Source organism: Triturus cristatus, chromosome 1_1 (assembly GCF_964204655.1).
Source record: "Triturus cristatus chromosome 1_1, aTriCri1.1, whole genome shotgun sequence".
In the NCBI taxonomy this organism is placed as follows: domain Eukaryota; kingdom Metazoa; phylum Chordata; class Amphibia; order Caudata; family Salamandridae; genus Triturus; species Triturus cristatus.
The window spans coordinates 582,002,302-582,017,289 of record NC_140579.1 but is presented as its reverse complement, the minus strand read 5'-3'; the positions used below and the strand labels follow the sequence as shown (position 1 = coordinate 582,017,289).

At 44.2% G+C, this 14,988-nt stretch overlaps 1 pseudogene; it reads right to left on the bottom strand.

The window, feature by feature from the left end:
- The window catches only part of LOC146870665 (transcription initiation factor TFIID subunit 11-like), a 284,397-nt pseudogene that overhangs the window by 19,274 nt on the left and 250,135 nt on the right, over nt 1-14,988 (bottom strand).

The window sequence follows — 14,988 nt, the reverse complement described above, 5'->3', positions numbered from 1 at the left end:
GACTACGTTAGCGTCCTGTAAACAGAAAAAGGATGAGTTAGTTTCTGATTTCTTTTCAAGGTTTGAGGAAACATTCCATGATTTTAGTGGTCAATCATTGGCCGATGATACGGGTCAGCATTTGTTTGTCGATAAATGTGTCGCTATTCTGTTACTTAAAGGCCAGCGAGAGTTCTTGGACCACGTCTTTTCCAGTTTCCCTTTTGACTATGGCCCAATATTATGAGCGGGAGGAGCAGGAAGCGAAAGACAGGGAGGATAAGAAGGATAAAGCCTTAAAGACAAAGTTATGTTGGCTCAAATATATGGTCCACCGTTTAGGGGAGGTGGAAGAGGCGGAGGTGCAATGTATACACCTGGAGCACCCAATCTCCTTCGAGCAAATTTGTCCCCTGATCAGTGTGCTTATTGTAAAGAGACTGGGCATTGGCGTTCTGAGTTCCCTCTTTTGCGAGGTCAGCAGTATCAGAGGGAAAGTATGAGAGGACGCCCAGGGAATTCAGGAAACAGGGGAGGTACAGGAGCTAGCCCCAGATTTGAAGCAGTTGAACAAGGATCAAATTACTCTAATACTTTTGATAGTCAAAATCAATATCAAATGTCTGAATATTCTGCTGATGCCCTTGCAGATTCTGATTACGCATAGGGATGCCTAGGACGGGGTAAGGGACCGGTTGAGGTGCCAGTAGATCAAATGGTTCCTTATATTGACGCAAACGTCTTGGGATTTACTGATCGGTTTCTGGTTGACACAGGGCCTACCCGTAATGCTCTGTCTAAAAAATTGGTTCCTAGGGCTCCCCTGTCTGGCACAATGATAACATCGATAGGATTCGATGGGCCACCTACACCTAGCCCACTTTCACAGCCACTTGAAGTCAGACTTGATAAATTCACTGCAGCATGTCCATTTTTGCTTTCCCCCACCACACCTGACAATATTGGGGATATCGATAGGCTTGAAATATTTTCGTACCACAATACGTTGTTCTCCGGAAGGTGTGTGTGTTATTCTAAATACCAATTATCCAATGGTTGAGAGATCCTGTCTTATCAATGAGGATGCCGCTCTGGCGTCCTTGCCTAGTGTGAAGAAGGAACACTGTTATTGTTATCATTTCTTGCCTCCAATCATCACAAAGTCTTACGAAAGAAATTGCAATATTGTAGACAGCAGGTTACCTATTTAGGTCACCTCCTGTCTAAGGAGGGACGTGCACTTACAACAGATCGCATTCAGACCATTTTAGATACTTCTGTACCCCGCACTCAGAAGGATGTTCGTGCACTGATTGGCCTCGCTTCTTTTTGTAGGCAGTTTTTTCACATATTATTCAACCTTTGTTGGCCCTTTTGACTAAAGGCACTCCGATGCCCCTTCCAACAGTTACTCCAAGCCCTTTGTTCTGCACCAGTATTAGGTACCCCAGACATGTTGATGAGTGACTTTTTGTCCCGGTTAACTGACAGCTTGTCTTCTATTTATCAGCAGGTGCAGGAATCTCTTCCTTCATGAGCCCTGCTGTGTTGACAGATCATCGCAACATTTTGGTCACCAAGAGAGGACGAGCTGTGTCACCTGAAAGACCTGAGGAAGTCTTCTCGGACCACATGATCCCTGGTACATCTAGATATCTGCTTCAATCCAGGAAGAAAGACATTTTATTGCAGAAATAGACTGTTTGATCCACTGTCCTGGGTGGTTAAAGACTGACTACAAAGGGGGGTAGCCTATTAGTGACTACTCGTCTCAACGTTAGTGAAGAAACCAACGCCTGCCCAGAACCTTAGGGCACCATCTGTTTTGTTGTTTACCGATGAAATGAACATGCCAGAGGAGAAGAAATCGAATGCTGCAAAAGTCTGTAGTAAAAATATGATGCTCGCTATTGGTCTAACTTTGACTGTTGCCATCATCCCTACTGTAATGTGGGTAGTGGAGAAAGTAATGCCTGGAGCCTCCTTACCTAACATTACTGTTACATCACTAGCTGCAAAAGAGCATCATCATTTTGATTTGGCGCAACATGAACAGGGATACCGGCAAAATCTGAGAAACAATTCATTTCTTCAAATGTTGCATCAGACACACCAGCTTAGCAATGCTGCTAACGGTTTGTGGCAAGATTCCTCCTCATCAGAACATAAAAGGAATCCCGTTGTCACCGCTGCCATTCTCTCACAATGGCTCATGCCCAGCTTGGTTCAAACTTCTATATGCCTCTAATGAACAAAGTCTGTTACCCTAACGAAGATGGGGACCCATAAGCATAAGGGACTGATTAAGAAATGGAAGAATATAGTAAAGGAAGTGCAGCAACAAACTATGTGTATCCAAATTCTAGGTCGGCTAAAGGAAATGGACCCCTTGTTATCTCTGTTGATATGACCACTGGCCCCCTTTGTGTACAAAGTACAGGCGATGTGCAGTGGGCCACAGCAACTGTACTACAGTGTTGCAGATGTCTACGAGAGGCCGAAGCAGCTTCCTTGCATCACGTCACACTAATTTTGTTTGTGGAGCTAAGGCATACTACTTCCTACATCCAGGCTGGTATGGTACCTGTTACATAGCCTTCCTTCTACCACCTATGTTTTTAGCTCCCCCAAACTACCATCAAGATTTGCAATTGTTCGATCACTATGCTGGTACTAGGGGAAAATGTGCAATTGATGCCTCTGTAGTCGACCAGACAGAGACAACATGGGAACAATATAGACTGGAGCATGCTGCATCATCGGATCCAGCTGTTGTGTCTTCATACCGGACAATTCACCTTCTGTATATGCGGTCATCTCCAAACAACACAAAAGAGCTACTGAGATACATCAAGACTCAGGAACATGGACTTGGGCTGGATGGTTCTGGAACATATTTTCTGTATGGGGCTTAAAAATATTATTGGCTTTGTTAACAATTATTGCAATTCTCTTCTCTTGTTGTTTATGTATCCAATGTGGGCCGATGCTTTGTTCCCTCTGTATTTCCACTTGTACTACTTGTCTACCATCTAAAACGAATGTCCAAAATGTAAATGCCCGATTAGCAATAGACCGAGAAGTCAGCGATATGATGCTGATTGATATACATGATATTTAGATATTTATCGTACCCCTTTTTAAGCATAAGAAAATGTCTTAGCTTATGCCAAAAGGGCCGTCTGTGGAAAACGTGTATTATTTTACTTGGCATAAGCGACAGCCATTTTGGCTGTGGTGTCCATTTAAGTTTCCTTCGTAATTCTTTCGTATTTTCAATCTGCTTGTGCTATCTATTTTAGTTGACTTCCTGGCACAGCTAAAAGCAATGTACGTGCTTGTAGCTGCCAGTGCACCTGGTCATAGATGTTAACTGTCAATCATTTACTGCTGCAATAAGCATTTCTGCTCCCCCTCCCACTTTGCTGATCAAGTGGTTATTCATATGCCCTTGTTTGCTGAAAACTATTTCTAAAACTTGTTCTTCCTATTTCTGTTCACATGCTTACAGTGCAGAAAACCTGTATAAAAGACCTATGTTCTGTGACTTCAGTGTACTACCTCAGGCAGCACTTGAGAGTGCTGTGTGGATGTGGTCTCACTCATGAGTGATTAATAAACTTGTTATTTATTTCCAACTCAGTGCTGATCTCTATTTTGTTCGTCTCTGAACCCATGGACAAAAGGGTGACCCTGCTCCAGAGTACCCCTAAAAAGGTACATTTCTACAAAATCAAATGCTAATTTAAACCATGGTATCCTATTACTGGCAATAGGTTCAACGGGACACGGTACAGCAACCTGTGATTTATCACTTAACACACAAGTGTTACAGTCTCCTACATAGTGGACACTGCTTTGTCCACTGCAGACCACCCAAAGATGTTCTCTGATTCTAGATTTCATAGACTGCATTCCAATTAGGCCTTCATGGGCTAAATTGACCACTCTAGATCTAAGCGTCAGAGGAACAACTTAGCACTCGCCCCTGCACAATATACTATTTACAAGAGTTAATTTGTTAGCTGACCCCCAATATGGAACTATAGACTCATCCAAGTCACCCAATTTGGGCCAACTAGTTGAAACACACTAAATGGCCTTCTGCAAAACACTGCCCTCTTTAATAGCTGACTTCCATTCATCTTCCATTAGAGCACCACATATAATGGCATTTCCAGAACATAAACATGGGGCAGGCAAGTGGTGTTGTGGGAGGGGTGATGGGGGACAGCATGGGGAGATTAAGTAACGGTCACCGAAGACGGGCTAACAGTGACACGAACAGGAATCAAAGAAAAAAATAGTGCCCCAAATGAACACATGAACACAGAAGCACAATGTTAACAGTAATTGGGCGGTGTTCTGTGGGAGGAAACCAAACACAACAAGCACTGGCATAGCCAATAGGTCTCGCCTTTGGGACCTTATAAGTGTTTAGCCATGCAACACTTGATGTTGTTGCACCAAGGATATTGTGCTGGGGAACTAAACACTTATAAGGTCCCAAAGGCGAGACCTATTGGCTATGCCAATGCTTGTTTACAGTAATGGTCAGCTATAATAATCGGTTAATGCTGCTGCTGCGCTTTTAAGCAACCTGTGCTTTTGTAACGATTCTAACTACTAATGTACAATAAAAATGTTCAATTCAATTATAAATTGAACTTTTTTAAGTAGAAGCTAACTAATAGGAGGTATTTGAAAATAAAACAACCTGTTGGCTGGTGTTTAAGTTCAGAGCACTCTGGGAAGGTCGGGATTGTTGCCACAAAGGAGGAGACATTCACCATGGGACAATAAAGCAGACATACGTGCCAGAATCTGCATAGGGTGATAAAACAATGTGTATTACACCCTAAGTGCACCCACTGCTGTGAGTTCTCCCTGGTTGGATCCACCTTGGCTGCAGGGGCTGGGAGGAGCAGCAGGCATGAATGATTGGGTGTTAGTAGGCGATGGTACCAAGCACGCCTGGTAGTACCAGAGGCATGCAGTGATTCACAGGGTGCAGACCCAGAAATAAAACTGATCCTGGGCAGAAGGGCAGCCCAAGTGAACCAGGGGTGGTCCCTGGAAAAACAGATCATCCAAGAATGAGGGGCATCCAGGAAAAGGGAACGCAATTGCCAGTGTCACCGATGACCTGGGGCTTGATGCAGAGTGGCACGAGACAGAGATGGAGGGATCTCTGAGAATACTACAGAAATTGAGAGCAGTGCTATGGAAACAGAGAGGCAAGGTCAGCCACATGTTTGAGTGCATCCGGTAATGCAAAGTGGAAAATGGACAAGTGACCATCACATGGCTTGGAGCCTGGGCACAGGTGATGGAGCACATATTCTGGCAAATAGTGCATTTTTTTAAATCATATCAGTCAGTAACATTGGACAAAACCTTGTATGGTGTATAGACCGCCCCATGACCACAGCTAATGGGCTTACTGAAAGATGTACTGCCAGGTGCGGATTTGACTGCATATTCAACTAGTAACCTGGGTCATCACTTCATAAATTTATAGAATCTATCTAATTTATTTATATTATAGTCCAAACAAGGTTAACAAATCAACCATCTAAACTTACAGACAGCAACCAAATCCATGGAAACTTTCAATAAAAAACATCACTAGTTTTCAACCTAAATTCGACTCTTGGTTTGTCATCCCATTTGATTTTATACGTTTATGGAATTTAAATACAATTTTACTCTCTAGAGAAAATAAACATGCCTGCTGATGCCGATGCAAATAGCAAAAGGTTACTTTCAGTGCCTGCCAGAGCCCAAGCCCAGCGTGCAAACAGTAACATGTTACAGTGACATCTGCAGCAAACAACCCACTCTGTGAGAAGTTGGCCTGGCATATGCTGGTCACTAGTTATAGTGGCCACCTTGCACCAGTCCAATTCGACTCTTATGGTAGATAGGTTTAAGACAACCTTTTAAAGAAAGCTATCCTAGTGGTAGCTGTGGAGAGCAGCCTTCAGGCTAAGTCTCAGAGGAATGTAAAGCAGCTTGTTACCTTATAATCTCTTGAATTACCAAATGAAAGGACACCACACAGGTATATATATCAAATATATATGTATTTATTTCTAGACACACTCTACTAATCTCTTTATGAGATTAGAAGCCAGGAACACATTCAAATATCAACGTTTCACAATAAGTTAATCACAAATATGGCTGGGGCCCTAGGGGCGTACCAGACCATATACTAAAAAAGAGGTTTAGGAAAGTCGACCTGCAGAATGACAAGGCCTAGGGCCTGTAGAATCGCTTGGGCTTCATGACTGCAGTGATAGCAGGTAAGTAACAGACCCACGGGAGACGCGTGCAGTGTGAGAACACAGACGCGGGTTCCCTATTGATGCCAATGGAGCAAGTCACGGTTTGATTTTTAAAATTTTAGGGTACTTCGAGGAAGTCTACAAGCAAGCCACTTACAAGGTAAGTAATTCGAGGGCCAACACACACTAGGGCACCGGAGTGCACGAGTTACCTCACCCAGGTGTCGGGTCGCATCGCTGTTTTCTATGGAGACCAAAGAAGACTTGCTGCTTGCGGCGACTGAAGAAGTGTCCGGTGAAATCCAAGGCTGGATTCAAGATGTAGGAGACCTGAAAATTGAAGGGACAGTGTTCACAGTCACTTGCCAGTGACCCGGGGCCAGGAAGATGGATGCCACGGATGTCGGGTGATTTCAGGTCGTTGAGGGGTGGATGGTTACACCCACTCCCCTTTGTCCAGTTTCGCGCCAGAGCAGGGGCTGGTAGCCCCCGAACCGGTTTGAGCTGGCATATGCACAGAGGAGCCTACTGCTCCCCCAGTTCAGGACTTCAAAGCACTCTAAGAGTGCACCCACCCAGCTCCAATACACTAAATCCTGTCAGATTTCTACTGTGTTACCACAGTAGGTACATGTCATCCCCTCTAGAAGGGTGGGATCATACTCCCACACCAGTTACTGGTGTGGGGGCATGATTCCAAGTTGTTTGATACCAAACACGACATGTTTTGATGCAGTCATTCCAAAGTTAGCATTAACCGGGCGGTTATAATGCACTTAAGAGTATATGGTTTAACCGCATCCACAAACAGCCACAGGGAATAGACCCTGCCAGCTGCAGAGGGTCCCATCTCAGGCAGAGGCACCCCCTCACATTGTAAACCAAGCATCCTGCCCTCAATATTGATAGGGACTGCCATAGGGGTGACTGATTTTTTGTGTGAGTATGGTGAGATATAGGAACCTATACCTCTGTGAGGAGTGCTAATACTACCTCACCCAGGCTGCAGTAGCAGGCCAGAGGTGTCAGATTTAGTCTTCTTCCCAGGGGTGGATAATACATGCTTCAGCCCCTGGTAGGCCTGTAAGTACCTATGCCCTTGGTACCTAAGGTACCATATACTAGGGGCTCATAAGGCACCACAGTAACCAATCACTAGTGCATCTAATATGCACTCCAAGTCGTTTAGAGAGAACAGAGAGACTGGGGCCCTGATTAGCAGGGGCCCAGCCTGACTATAGCCAGAAACCAGTGTATACATCAGAAAAAAAGTGGGGGCAACATAAGTGCAGATCCTACTCTCCTACACACTCCCTAAGTGAAGGATGTGTGGGCAGCAGAAGCATGCATATTCACACCTGCAGTTGACAAAGGCAGGCCTGAAAGTGACTTGTTCCCTTGTTATTGACTGCCCCCATCCCCTTGACGGGAATGTCACCCTCCATGAAATCATGGGAGCGGGCAGGTGCAAGGATGCGTCCAGAGACAGCAGATGTGGGACAGGGGAAGTACAAATGTGGGGACAAGAGGCTCTTCCTGCTTGCTCCTGGGGCATGGTGAAAGAGCTGGAGACTACATGTGTTGTGAACACTATTATAGCAGCACCATGAAGTGGAAGTTCTACTATAGCACTCTTTCACCTACGCTTACCCGTCTTCTGAGTCTGATCCGCAATGTCCACCTCCCCGTTAGTAAAAGTGCCTTAGTGCAGAGGGCATGGTCCTGTCTGTTTGTACTGTGTATTCATATTCCCTGACCACCGCCATTTGAGATGTACTGTGGACAATTCAACGTGAAGTACAACTTGCATTGCGTACGAGTAGCCCCCTCATTGCCGCCCGTGATGGCTGCTCACGGCACACGTGCAAACCAGGGACTGCTGATCATCCCAGCACAGCCCAGCACAAGCCTCGCATTCCAGACCTAAGTGGTTTCCATAGACATAAACACGGCAAAAACACTCTCGGATTACAGCCCTTAGCCTGGGAACAGCGATAACGTTTAGAGTGACCGGCACACATCAGCACGAGCGGTTTTGTGCAAGTTTTGGTATTTCGTTTTACGTTTTTGAACCAGTACACGTTGGAACGATGCTTCTAGCATGTCAATGTATTTCTTTTGGTGTGCACAAACTGTGTAGAACGCAGGATGTGTACGTTCTGGCACAAATGTATGCTGCATCAGCAGGGCTGGCTTTAGCGCTGGTGGCGCCCCCCATCCATGGTGGAGGTAGTGACCGGTCTAGGACTGTAACAGAATTCTAAAATAAACAAGCACGCGCGAAAAGCATTGGCCGCGCGGGCGCTGAAAGTGAAAGTGAAAGTGATGCACTTAATTACCCGTGACGGAGAAAACACAGATGGCGGCTGCGCGCGTTCACAAGCACATGCACGCAAGCTTGAGGCCAGCAAAAAGACTCTCTCTGGTAGCACTTTGAATACCCCCTTACTAAAAGTCAAGCAAGCGGATGCGCTGCTCTAGGCTCAACCTAAAAAAACACAAGTATCTTAAATTAAATGCATTCATTTTCTTACAGTGTTTGCCTAACATCTGTCTACTGTACTGACTTGCAAATGGAATATTACAAGCCCTTTAACTGTAATCATTTAGGCTACCTCAAAATTAGATTTCCGATGAACCATCAACGTTTATTCAGACCTAAACCAAGCAATCATGAGCAAAGAGAATAAACCTCATATCTCAAGTAGTTTTAATAGTTTCCATCAACAGATAGGAATGTACTGTTTCAAACTTAGTGTATCTAAAACAGTAAATACTACAATAATCTATCACATGTTGCCTCATTTCAAGGAGGAGCTACACTACGTTTTCTCTAAAAGCACATTTTTTAAAACTTCGGCCAGATGTATGACCATGACAATTTGCGACTCGCAAATTGCCATGTACAACAGTGTCTGAGACACTGTTTGCGATTCCCAATGGAGTCGTAATTTTGCATGCCTCATCAGTATTCATGAGGCACTAGCAATTTGCGACCCCATTGGGAATGGCTGGCCCTCCCAGGGATGGTGGCCTGCTGGGTTCAGCAGACCTCCATGCCTGGGACTGCTTTTAAATAAAGGAAAACGAGATGCATTTAAAAAAACAGAAGTGAAACGTTTTCGTATAATTTTTTAAGGGCAGGTGGTGCTCCCTGGGACCACTGCCTGCCCCTAAAAAAAATTTCCCTGCAGTCTCAAAGGGGAAGGGGTCCCCTGGAGACCCCTTCCCGTTTGCGAATGGGTTACCACCCTCTTGCGAGTGTTTTGCAATTGAGGTCGCAAAACATTCTTACATAGGGTAGTGAGTCGCTATTAGGAAAGGACGCCTTTGGAAAGCCCCTTCCTAATAGCGAGTCGCAAATCCTATTTAGCGGGTCGCAAAAAAAAATGCGGCTCGCTAAATAGGGTTTGTGCATGGCCCTGTTATATTTTGCATGCGCAAACGGGTCACAAACCCGTTTGTGCATGCAAAATAGGGTCGTATATCTGGCCTCTTAAGTTTTCATTTTCCAGATAATCTTCTGGTCCCAGGTTTCGTGTGCTGGGAGTTAGTGAGAGACACAAAGACCATAAATATGGAGATTAAGTTTGGGGAGAAACAAAGATTTGGGAAATATTCTAATGTTAAGTGAATAACATTGTTTGCAGTTATTAAGTACACAATCCCCTTTCCAAAGCGACCAGCGAATTTGCAAAGTCTAACAGATCTGTTCCCCTCAAAAGACACAAAGAACCTGTTATCAACCCCAAAAAGTTGAAAGGCCAAATGAAATAACATTACCAGCAGCAGTTATAAGAGTGTGAATACAGTCTATTCTTAGCTAGTGATTATTAATATAGATCAGCCAATCTCTGTTAAGACACAAGTTGTATATTCCTTGATAAAGGAATTGGCAAGACCAAGTGTTAAGGGTGGAGGTACGTGGTAGGAGGGAGATCATTTATGGTTATTGAGCTGGTTCAGGAAAACAATGATTACAAGCTCATCCCTCGTTCAATGGGTTATGTGGCTCAATTCAGCCTGATCTCTCATTTCCCAACAGCCACTTTTCCTTCAAAAGCAATGACAATACAATCTATACAAATTATTTGCATGGGAATTTTAGAGTGCCAGTCACTCACCTTCCTCCACGACTTCTCTCACAAAGACCTTGGAGATGCCAGACATTGCGATGACCACATTCTGAGCGACCGAACAGCCTGTGATAGATTGGATCAGCTTTAAAGGAAGACAGAAATAATTCAGCAGACCATGCTTGGCACACAGATGCTTACAAACAGACAACCATCCCATTAACTGTTTCCAGAGACACAGACAGAGACCACAGATGTCCTGCATATGGTAGCCATTACAGGCATGTAGTGTTGGTGGCTATACTAGGCATGTGGAGTAAGAATACTGTGCCACCTTTAGTACACAGTGTGGCGTTCATGCATTGCACTTAAAGGTAATCCCTGGCATAAGATGTGGACCCCAGGGCAAGCGAGGCAGCATATGACCATGGGAGTTAAATCAGAACAAAGATGGAGATACAGAGGTATAAGAAGATGTAAATGGGAATGTGCGGTGCTATCTAAGCTTGATAATTTTCATGAAACTGCCAAACTGATATTTCGGGTTTGGGGGTGGAAAGCAGAGGGAAGAGCAATAGTGGCCTTAATAACAAGCATTGACATAGCCAACAGGTCTCGCTTTTGGGACCTTATAAGTATTTAGTTATGCAGCACAATATCCTTGGTGCAGCAACATTAACTATTGGATGGCTAAACACTTATAAGGTCCCAAAACGAGACCTATTGGCTATGCCAATGCTTGTTATTTTAGTTGCAGGAAACAAGGTCAACGTAAGAGCCGGGATACTGACCTAGTTGCTCAATGTGTGGAGCACGTGATTGCTGGGGAAAAGGGTAGGGGGGGGGTTGAGGGTGCGTATTAACATTGAGCACCTAAAGCAACCGCTTTCAGCCTGGATGTATCAAGAAATGGTCACGCTCTCGAGCACAGTCATCTGTAACATGAGAACTCAAACAACTATTGGCCGAAAGTGAAAGTGATCGCGATCAAGCAGGGGAGAAGGGAGGAGGGAGTGGGAGCAGCAGCTGTGCATAAACAAGCTGAGGTGACAAGAAGGGCTGGGCGAGAAGGGAGGGGGGAATGCCAGCATCAGAGAAGCCTGATTAAAGCTGACGAAAAGGGAGGGGGAGAAGGGAGGAGGGAGTGCGAGCAGCAGCTGTGCACGTGCACGCCATCGTGCACTCAAGCTTTAGGCCTGCCAAATCATGTGGGTAGCACTTTTGAAAGCCCACTTACAAAATGTCTCAAAGAGACAGCTTGAGCTGTCTCAGCGAGACCTAAAAATGGAAAGCTATTATCTGAGGGCACATTTAGTACATTTAAAAATTGTATAGTAAGTTGATTTAACTGTCTGCACATTCTATGTAGAAGTCAATTTCATGAGGGGACAAGCAGTCACCTAGCCAGAGGCATGTAGTGTCATGTAGATGCATATACAGTACAATATTATGCTGAAAAATGCAGTGTTTGGCCACAATGATTTAACCATTCTTGGGGGGGAGGGAAGCATTTGGGAAAGATCAACCTTTCAACACAAGCAATCATGGTGAAGAAGACACATACTCCTTCAAAACAATTTAAAACCTGTGGCTTTTATAACGATATTCTTTAGAATATGCACTGGAAACCGCAGCATCTGTTAACATTTTTCTTTTAATAAATGTTCTCAAGGAGTGACAACCCCAACTTTGAACACTCCTATAAAGGGTTGGCCTTTCTTTTTGCAACCACATATAAAAGCACTAAAACAATGTATAAAATTGTATATTGTTATGATTTTATCTAGCATACACATCAAAGCACTGTAAAGATATAAAAAGTTACACACAATACAAATTAGAAAAAAAGGGGTAGCACTAAATCATTTGACATCCGCTGTCTGTCACTAAAATTATTGACCAAACTAGAGGGCCTAAAATATTGCATAGTGCGCAAAAATCGTTTACACATATATAATGCAGAGTAACTGATCACTAAAACTCGAACTTAAAACCTCTGTTTTAAATTTAAGGTTATATGTTGCCTGCAACGGAGTTGGGAGGATGACTCAGACCAGTATAGAATAATATAAAGGTATATTAGGATCGTATATAGAGTATTATAGCCAGGTACAAGCCCTGAGGGCACCGGCTTAATGAGTGTATGCTGAAGAGATCTTCAGCAAGGTCTTTCCTCCTGGTCTTCTGTTGTTTCGTCTGGTTCCACTGGGCCTCTGGACTCACCCTCATGGGAAATAAACAGGAGAGAGGCCTTAGTAGTAAGGTTTAAGAGAAGGTTTTGGAGCCCCACACCACATGGTCTTTGTCCCGTCAGGAAACAGAGGGTCACCATCCCTAGTGTGCCACTGCTATAACCTCCTTTGTTGGTCGTTCATATGGTGGTGGCATCATACATACAGGTATCCCACCACCGTGCACTGGGCTGTTCAGAGGTCTCCATGCTCCCCATTTCCCGTGCTTGTGAGATTGTTTGGAATAAATGGCGTTTTATGAAATACAGTGCTGCTTGTGGTTTGCATCAAATCCTCACCAAATAACACAGTGATATTGCCCGCCTGTAATATGTGGAAATGTATTATTTATTTATTATAGGCATAAATGTACACAGTAGGGTTATTTGCATGTATCTTTAAGGAACGTAAGGGTGGAATGCTTAGTATGTCACAGGTGGAATGTTAATGTTTGACTTGGTAGAACTGACTGGGGAACCGGAGAGGAAGGTCGTGGGTCTTCACTGGAAAAAACTTCAAGATTTACTTAAAGAAGTTATCAGCGTTATTTTTACATTGTGCGCTCACCTACTACATTTAATGGCGACGATCTTATGCTTAGACCCACCGACAATGAAGAAATGAAGCCTTGTCATGCTTAAAGCATATAATTCAAATTTGAGGAAGATTTTGTGAACTGAATTTATTCCTTCCAGCGCGTTGGATCGAAGAGACTGAGGCACTCGGTAATTTACTTTTAGAATTATTGATGAGCACATGAATTAACCTAGCGCAGTATTTTCTTGGAAAAGAAAAAAGGAGAAAATATGTGCTGACGGGTTTATACTCCCCGCGAAGTGCTCTTTGCTTTCTTGCGCTTTTGCTTTAATGAACTGCTGTGTGTCAAATGTCTTTGGATCCCCTTACTGTTATTTGCCCTGAATGAGATTGTTTATTGGATCACTGCTAACGGTTGCGCTATTGAAGCGGAGTTGGTGGTGGCATCTTCTGAAACGACCCCAGTGTTCGGAGGAGCAGCATTCTTTTTTTTTTTGGGATAACATTTTATTGATTTTATCCGTTGCACATACAGGGTTATATTTTTAGCAGCAGCAACATAAAACACCTTACTGAATAGCATATAATAAATTACAGTATTTGGTTCAACATTTCTTTAAGTTCTTTCTGTCGCATTGCCAAATCCACCAGCGGGGGACCCTCTGTACCTATTCCACGCTTTCCATTTCTTTTCCCACTTCCTAGGGCACCCCCGAATTATGAAGACTTCCTTTTCAGCTACCATACATTTGTCTAATTCCTGTATCCATGTTCGTATGGATGGCACCGCTACGGCCCCCCAATGGCGCGCTATTTCCCGCTTGACCAGGGTGAAGCCCAGCGTCACCATCTGCTGCTCTATTTCCGTGAGGTCTGTAGCCTCTCATATGTTCAGTAGACCCACCTGAGGCGTGAGGGTCAGAGTTTTTCCCAGTGCGGTTTGGAGTTTGGTTGTAGCCCCCTCCCATATCGGTCGGATCGCGGGACATTCCCATATTGTATGGTAAAAAGTGGCCTCCTGGTGACACCCTCGAATACATAGTGAGTCCTCCCTAGCCCCCATACGCGCAAAAACCACCCCCGTGATATAGGCCCTGTGCAGGACTTTTAGTTGGATCAGTCGATATCGGAGGGTGATCGCTGCCTCCCTGGGAGACATCAAAGCCTCCCTCCAGTCTTCTTCTGCAATGGGTCCTACGTCGTGTTGCCACTTCTCCCGAAGTGCCTCAAATGTATCAGGGAGGTTGTTACATAGCTTTTTGTACGTCAGGGATATGGCCTTCGAGTGCAATTGCCCATCTAATAATCTGTCCTCTAGGGGCGAGGAGTCGGGGATGTCTTGTGGGGTCGTGAATGCTGTCTGGAGGACATGTCGAATCTGGAAGGAGCAGCATTCTTAGCGTGCATGAAAGCGGAGTAAACAGCGCATGAGTTCTCTTCCTGCACGACATAACGTCATCACGCTACTTGACGCTGCGTGCCTCCATGTTGAAAGTGTTGGGATCGGTTGCCTAGTAACGGCCTGAAGCATGTTTATACGTGAAGCTCAAACATCGAGACAGCGTATTTTCTTCTTTTTCAACGCGCATGTAACTAGGAGCGATTGCATTCATTTAAAGTGAGGTGGTGGATGAAATAATAAGTTCATTTTTTTTTTTTCTTTATTAAGGATAAGAGAATGGCTTCTAATAGTAACTCAAATGTGATGCAACCACTCCCTTTTCTTGAACTACCTGGAAAACCTGTCAAAGCATGGCATAAATGGTTAAGATCTTTTGAAAATTATATTGAAGCCATAGATGGTATTAAGTATTCAGCAGCTCGGAAAAAAGCCATTTTATTTAATCTTTTGGGAAACTCTGGGCAGGAAGTCTT